This window comes from Ovis aries, chromosome 1 (assembly GCF_016772045.2).
Source record: "Ovis aries strain OAR_USU_Benz2616 breed Rambouillet chromosome 1, ARS-UI_Ramb_v3.0, whole genome shotgun sequence".
Lineage (NCBI taxonomy): Eukaryota > Metazoa > Chordata > Mammalia > Artiodactyla > Bovidae > Ovis > Ovis aries.
In genome coordinates, this window is record NC_056054.1 from 143,605,554 (window position 1) to 143,614,320 (window position 8,767).

Here is an 8,767-nt window from a genome sequence, read left to right on the forward strand (position 1 = left end):
ACTAATACCCCCAAAAGATGTCCTTTTCATCATAGGGGCAGGAATGCAAAAGTAGGAAGTCAAGAATCACCTGGACAAACAGGCAAGTTTGGCCTTGGAATATAAAATGAAGCAGGGCAAAGGCTAACAGAGTTTTGCCAACAGAACACGCTGGTCATAGCAAACACCCTCTTCCAACAACACAAGAGAAGACTCTACACATGGACATCACCGAAATCAGTCAATGGTCAATACCGAAATCAGAGATATTATATTCTTTGCAGCTGAAGATGCAGAAGCTCTATACAGTCAGCAAAAGCAATACCTGGAGCTGACTGTGGCTCAGATCATGAACTCCTTATTGAAAAATTCAGATTTAAATTAAAGAAAGTAAGGAAAACCACTAGACCATTCAGATATGACCGAAATCAAATTCTTTACAATTATACAGTGGAAGTGACAAACAGATTGAAGGGATTAGATCTGATAGAGTGCCTGAAGAACTGTGGAAGGATGTTCATGACACTGTACAGAGGCAGTGATCAAGACCATCCCCCCCAAAAAAGAAATGCAAAAAGGCAAAATGGTTGTCTGTGTAGGCCTTACAAATAGCTGAGAAAAGAGAAGTGAAAGGCAAAGGAGGAAAAGAAAGGTATACCCATTTGAATGCAGAGTTCCAAAGATTAGCAAGGAGAGGTAATAAGAAAGCCTTCCTCAGTGATCAACGCAAAGTAACAGAGGAAAACAATAGATGGGAAAGACTAGAAATCTCATCAAGAAAATTAGAGATAGCAAGGGAACATTTCATGCAATATGGTACATTAAGGGATAGAAATGGCATGGACCTAACAGAAGCAGAAGATATTAAAAAGAGGTGGCAAGAAAACACAGAAGAACTGTACAAAAAAGATCTTCATGACCCAGATAATCATGAAGGTGTGAACACTCACCTAGAGAAAGACAACCTGGAATGTGAAGTGAAGTGGGCCTTAGGAAGCATCACTACAAACAAAGCTAGTGGAGGTGATGGAATTCCAGTTGAGCTATTTCAAATCCTCAAAGATGATGCTGTGAAAGTGCTGCACTCCATATGCCAGCAAATTTGGAAAACTCAGCAGTGGCCACAGGACTGGAAAAGGTCAGTTTTCATTCAAATCCCAAAGCAAGGCCACACCAAAGAAGGCTCAAACTACCACACAATTGCACTCATTTTACATGCTAGCAAAGTAATGCTCAAAATTCTCCAAGCCAGGCTTCAACAGTATATGAACCATGAACTTCCAGATGTTCAAGCTGCATTTAGAAAAGACAGAGGAACCAGAAATCAAATTGCCAACATCCATTGTACCATCGGAAAAGCAAGAGAGTTCCAGAAAAACATTTACTTCTGCTTTATTGGCTACACTAAAGCCTTTGATTGTGTGAATCACAACAAACAGTCGAAAATTCTTAAAGAAATGGGAATACCAGACCACCTTACTTGCCTCTTGAGAAATCTGTATGCAGGTCAAGATGCAACAGTTAGAACCAGACATGGAACAACAGACTGATTCCAAATTGGGAAAGGAGTATGTCAAGGTTGTATATTGTCATTCTGCTTATTTACCTCATGTGCAGAGTACATGTGAAATGCTGGGCTTGATGAAGCAAAAACTGGAATCAAGATTGCTGGGAGAAATATCAATAACCTCAGGTATGCAGATGACACCACCCTCACGGCAGAAAGTGAAGAAGAACTAAAGAGCCTCTTGATGAAAGTGAAAGAGGAGAGTGAAAAAGTTGGTTTAAAGCTCAACATTCAGAAAACAAAGATCATGGCATCTGGTCCCATCACTTCACGGCAAATAGATGGGGAAACAGTGACAGGGTTTTTTTTTTTTTTTTTGGCTCCAAAATCACTGCAGATGGTGTTTGCAGCCATGAAATTAAAAGATGCTTTCTCCTTGGAGGAAAAGCTCTGACCAAACTAGATAGCATATTAAAAGGCAGAGACATTACTCTGCTGACAAAGGTCCATCTAGTCAAAGCTATGGTTTTTCCAGTAGTCATGTATGGATATGAGAGTTGGACTATAAAGATAGCCAAGCACCAAAGAACTGATGCTTTTGAACTATGGAACTGGAGAACAATCTTGAGAGTCCCTTGGACTGCAAGGAAATCAAACCAGTCAGTCCTAAAGGTCCTGAATATTCATTGGAAGGACTGATGCTGAAGCTGAAACTCCAATACTTTGGTCACCTGATGTAAGAACCGACTGATTGGAAAAGACCCTGATGCTGGGAAAGATTGAAGGCAGGAGGAGAAGGGGACGACAGAGGATGAGATGGTTGGATGGCATCACTGACTTTGATGGACATGAGTTTGAGCAAGCTCTGGGAGTTGGTGATGGACAGGGAAGCCTGGCTCTTTTCATGGTGTTGCAAAAAGATGCACATGACTGAGAACTGAACTGAATTGATATTTATATATGAATAATTGTAATTCTCTAAATTGAATTTCTCTTTTTTCGGTCATTTTCATTTTACTTTATAATTACTGAGTTTTAATTTGAAATATCTCTTCCAACCTCAACTTAATGAAAAAAATTACTTCTACTTTGTGAATTAAACCTTTCATCCAATTCCAATTTCTCTTCATGATAAATATCTCTCTTTATGGCTAATGACATAAATAACCAATTGTTCCAATAAAACAATGTATAATCCATCTCTCTCTTTCCCCTCCTTTTAAAGGAAATGCCTCTTTTGTCTTTGGTCTATTTTCTATTTCCTCTGTAGTACAAATTTGTTTTGATTTTTGTAGATCTGTCATTTGTTTTAACATATGGAAAGGTTTTTTTCCCATTAAACTCTTATTCTTATATTCCAAATGATTTCCTTTCACTTTGTCAAGTTAGAAAATATCCATCTAGCATTGTATTTGATATTTCATTGAAATTAAAAATATAAGAAGAACAGGCATCTTTAAGTAATAACCCCCTAGCACACAAGTTATGTCTCTATCAAATCCAAGCAAAAGGTGCAGGTATGGCTTGGAGGTATGACTAATAATTAGTATGGGGGAAAAAAAATGAATAAGGGGATTCCGAGGCATCTTTTCAGAGCAAATAGCAAGGAAACAAGCAAAGCCTACTAGGGTTGTGCTAAAAACACTCAAGTATGAATTCTGAAGAGGCTGCCACTGAGTACTAGTTATATTCTTAATAGTAGAGAATTATTTTAATATTCAGGTATCTTCATGGCTCAGTGGTAAAGAATTCTCCTGCAAATGCAGGACACATGGATTTGATTCCTGGGTTGGGAAGATTCCCTGGAGAAGGAAATGGCAACCCACTCCAGTATTAGTATTCTTGTTTGGGAAATCCCATGGACAGAGTAGCCTGATGGGCACAGTCCATGGGGTCACAAAGAGTTGGACACAACATAGCAACTAAACAACAAAAATGACATTATTTTGTGTATACCTGAAAATTATTAATTTTTAAAGACACATTGAAATACTAGGGCTTCCCTGGTAGCTCAGACAGTAAAGAATTTGCCTGCAGTGCAGGAGTCTGGGGTTCAGTTCCTAGGATGGGAAGATCCCCTGGGGAAGGGAACAGCTAACCACTCTAGTATTCTTACCTGCAGAATTCCATGGACAGAGGAGCACTGAAATATTTAAAGACAAAATGATATATTAAAACCATGATACATCTATCTCCTATATGCTTCAAGCTAATATGAGATGGGAAATGGGTAGAAATAGATATGAAACATGATTAGTCACTCGTTGATAATTATCGAAACTGGATGAGGTGTGTGTGTGTGCTTAGTTGTGTGTGACTCTTTGTGAGCCCATGGATCATACCCCACCAGGCTCCTCTGTCCATGAGATTTTCCAGGCAAGAATACTGGAGTCAGTTGCCATTTCTTACTCCAGTGGATCTGCCCAACTCAGGGATCGAATTCACACGTCCTGTGTCTCCTACATTGGCAAGCGGATTCTTCACGACTAGTACCACCTGGGATGAGGTACATGATAATCAATTTATATATGTTTAAAATTTTCTATCATAAACTGATTGAGTTTTCCTGCCCAGGAAAGTACTGTTTTTTCATTTACTTAAATACACTGTTCTAGTAGTAGAAAATTTGAAAGTTTCTCCTTTTATTTTTAAATTTAATTCTAAGGATTGTATCTTTTTTGTTTGTTTGTTTCTACTCTAACTGGGATCTTTCCTGCCATATTTTTCTAACTTGCTATTGTTTGCAAATAGAAAACATATTTGCGTGCAATATTATTAAAGGGACCCACCTATTCAATTCCTATTATTTCACAGATATTTTTGGTGTGCTCATATATAATTGCTATAAACTGAATGCTTGTCTTTGTGTACCACCTTCAATTCAAATATAGAAACTAAACCCCAGTGTGACGGTATTACGAGGTGGGACTTTAGGAGGTGATTAGATCTTCAGAATAGAATCCTTCTGAGTGGGGTTGAAAGTGAGAACGTGAAAGTGAAAGTTGCTCAGTCATGTCTTTTACTTTTTGCGACCCTATGGACTATACAGCCTATGGAATTCTCCAGGCCAGAATACTGGAGTGTGTATCCTTTCTCTTCTCCAGGGTATCTCCCCAACCCAGGGACTGAACCCAAGTCTCCTACATTGCGGGCAGATTCTTTACCAGCTGAGCCACAAGGGAAGCCCAAGTATACTCAAGTGGGCAGCCTATCCCTTCTCCAGGGGCTCTTCTTCACCCAGAAATTGAACCTGGGTCTCCTGCATTGCACGCAGATTCTGTACCAACTGAGCTATCAGGGAAGCCTTAATACCCTTTAAAAGAGACTCTAGAGAGTTCCCTTGTCCCTTCCACTCTGTGTTAAGACAGGACAGCTGTCTATGAACCAGAAATCAGGCTCTTTCCAGACATCCAATCTGCCAGTGCCTTGACCTTGGACTTCCCAGTCTCCAGAACAGTGAGAAATAAATTGTTTGAGTTAGCCAGTCTATAATATTTTGTTAGAATGTCTAAATTAATACAATAGTTATATAATTAGAAAATAATCATAAAGTTGCTTATTTTCTTTTACCAACTTATATCTCTATCTTATTGTCTTGTACTAGCTGTTAACTCCAGAGCAATGCTCTATAATAGGTAAAGGGTATGCTTGTCTCATTCTCAATTTTACTGGTAATAATTCTAAGTCTTGAACTGATTTATTGTTTGGAATATATTTTTGCTCATGTGAGAAGTATTAATGTGTTCTTATGCCTTTAAGTTTTTGTTATGCTTTGCTTTGCTCAGAAACGTATTTTTAAAAGGCAATATATTACTTATTACAGATATATGTAACATATATTTCCACTTAAATTCATTTAAAACTTATAGCCAATATCCAGAATATGAGATATTTTAAAACTCATTAGGAAATATATTTATCCTTCAAAAATCATGAGGTATAATAATTAGATTCTTAGAAAAAAAAACATTGGCATCAACTTTTTATTAATAGTTACAAACCAAATTTATTCCTTACCAATATCTCTACATGAAAAACCTTCATGTAATAAATTTTTAGTGCCCAGAAGATATAAATAAATGGAATCATAACAGTATAGCACAAGGAAAAAAGATACGCATACTCTGGTTCATTAAATGAGACTTGTCCTGTTAACAGCATACTTTTAACATAGGAATAATCTTTTATATTCAAATATTATAGTGTTTCATACAATCTAACAATGCTATGCACACTAAGTTGCAATTTCAATACACTTACTCTTTTAATAAATGTGCAGAGAACTGGATCGATTTTCCACTCAATGAATTTCTCTTATATAGATGAGGAGAGAGAAATAAGTATGGATTAAACAACAACAAGGGCTATTTGTCTTTTGAATTACATTGATATGTTGTAATAGTTTATTATTTGGCAATGATTTTCCTAATGCACATTCATGAAGTAACAATGTGAATTATTGGGATATATAGACAATTTTCACTCTACCTGCTGCTGCTGCTGCTGCTAAGTTGCTTCAGTCGTGTCCGACTCTGTGCGACCCCATAGACGGCAGCCCACCAGGCTCCCCCATCCCTGGGATTCTCCAGGCAAGAACACTGGAGTGGGTTGCCATTTCCTTCTCCAATACGTGAAAGTGAAAAGTGAAAGTGAAGTCGCTCATTCGTGTCTGACTCAGCGCGACTCCATGGACTGCAGCCCACCAGGCTCCTCCATCCACGGGATTTTCCAGGCAAGAGAACTGGAGTGGGGTGCCATTGCCTTCTCCACTCACTCTACCTAGTATTTTTAAATAGTACCTACCTCTGATCACTAAACTGAAAGTGGGTTTAATTTATTAAGAGAATGAACACTAATTGAGAGTATAATTTTCTTGCCTTAGCTTGGCCTTTTATTTTTCTCTATAAATAAAGGGGTATGTCCAAATTGCCCTCTAGGATATTTTCAAGGTACGAACTTCATTTGGTTATCCACTTAAAAATCTCTAATAACAGTGACAACTATATTTGCTAAATAACTTACAATCTGACAATCTGGAACTTTTTAGTCTATCTCATTTATATTTATAAATATAATAAAAACTGACCTTAAATTTGCCATGTTTTTTGGTTTTGCTGCTTCTTTTCCTGATACACTTTTACTACATGGATTTTAAAAGTTTAATTTTGATATATATTGACACTCTTATGAAAAACTGAAAGAATTAAATTTTTATCTCACTTATTCTTAATAAACTATTTCTTCTTTATAAATGTTATCATTTTTTGGTCTCTCAGGAAGTTGCCTTCATGAACTTATATGATCTACTTATGCTTCTATTTCTTAAATTCTCCATTCTAAACAATACTTATTAACTCCTTGCTAGGAAAAATGAAGAAATCAGTATATCCACACTTCTTTCCATATTTTTGCCCTCATCTTTACTCTCCAACTCTGGTATTTTCTGTTGTTAATAACATTACTATAACCCTGAGAATCAACCAGGTTAGTCTCGCTAGATAGTTCCTATTAGCATGGGTGTGTCGCAGGAAGAAGGCAATGATCAGTGCCTGCCGCAATTAATCCTCCTGATTTGGTTTAATCTCTTGTCCTGTCTCAAACTTCCACCTGATGCTTTATGATTCAGCGGCTCTGATCTAGGGCTTCCCTGGTGGCTCAGACAGTAAAGAATCTGCCTGCAATGTGAGAGACCTGGGTTCAATGCCTGGGTTGGGAAGATCCCCTGGAGGAGGAAATGGCAACCCACTCCAGTATTCTTGCCTGGAGAATCCCATGGACAGAGAACTTGGCGGGCTACAGTCCATGGGATCGCAAACTGTCAGACACGGCTGAGACTAAGCACACAGCACAGCTCTGATCTATGAGATTGCCTTCTGCTTCTACACTCTTGGTAATTCAGTTCCCTCATCCTGAAACACCTCCAACCAACTGCTTCTTATTATCCCATCAACCTCTCCCAGCCCCTTTCACTCTTCAAAGTACTGTTAGACATACTCTCTTCCACTAAGTCTTCTCCTCAAGATAAAATTATACAGCCTTTATTCAGTACTGTTTATGCCCTATGGCCATACCATAATTATGTTATATACCATAGTAAATTACATTTATGTGTCTACCTTCTGTCTCTCCTTGTGATTGTTACCAGTGGCTAACATCATGCTCAATAAGTGTGAAAATGATCATTATACTTAATAATATTCATGGATTGCTTGAATTATGCATTCTTCATAAGAAAATGGTAGTGAATACTACTCACTAAAAATACACATACTTTTTATTCTTTACATTATGAAAGCTTTTTAGAATACCACCTAAGTGAAGAGAACATTATAATGAATCCCCATTAACCATAATATATTCAATAACCATCAACATTTTCACATACATTTTTAAGTAGGTTAGAAAGCTAGTTATAAAGTCATTGGTCGATTATTCTCCTAGCAGGTTGACCTGCTGTCAACACGGATCGTCTGACTTACACCTAAGGTGAGGAAATAAGAGTTAAATTCTCCAAGATCATAGTTCTGATGAATGTTAACATTAGTAACAGACAAAACAGTCTCCGAAGGAGCCATTATGTACAAGCAGTGACAAAGAAGGGAGAAAAATAGGGTTTATTGAAGACTAGAATCAGAAAAACACTCCACAAGGGTCCTAAAAGGCCGCGGCATGTTATGAGATTTGTACATGAGAACAATTCCTGCCACTTATGACTTAACTCAAGAGAACGTTAAGGTATCTTGTTTACATTTTTGTTTTTAACGGCCCTCAGTTTTAGCAATAGAGAAAACCTGTCCCTACTCCTTTGGATAAATCGCACTGACTGAAGATAGCTCGAATACATGTTTTTCCCAAAAGAAAAGCAAAGGAGTGAGGTTCTTATCCGAGTTCCAAGGTAGCCCTCCCAGTCACCCTCTAGGCCTGCACTGTGACAGAGGCTCTTCTAAAGGATGCTCTGGGCGAGGAATGGGGGACATTTAAGAACCCACATCTGGAATCTATATCCTAGGCAAAAAAGCACGTTTCAAAAGGTAGTAAGAACGAAATAACAAACGCTGGAACCTGGGCCTGGTTAAGGACATCACCCCCAAACGCCAAAACCCAATAGTCCTCACTCTCACGTAGGCGAACCGGGAGAGGGAGGAACTACACCTCCCAGAATGCAGAGCGGCGAGGCGGCGCTAAAAAGATGGCCTGTTTTTACCTCACGTTTGCTTAGAAACTCCAGTCCCTCTTCTTAGTACTCCGCCATCCCAGCGTAATTGGCTCTGTAGCCCATGC

General features: G+C 38.2%; 1 long non-coding RNA gene across 1 annotated transcript in view; it reads right to left on the minus strand.

Moving 5' to 3' along the window:
• Window positions 1-8,756, minus strand: part of LOC106990870 (uncharacterized) — a 49,895-nt gene extending 41,139 nt beyond the window's left edge. Inside the window, exon 1 of the long non-coding RNA XR_003591649.3 lies at window positions 8,691-8,756. This is a non-coding gene — a long non-coding RNA (uncharacterized LOC106990870). The remainder of the gene's footprint in view (window positions 1-8,690) is intronic.
• Window positions 8,757-8,767: the final 11 nt, after the last annotated feature.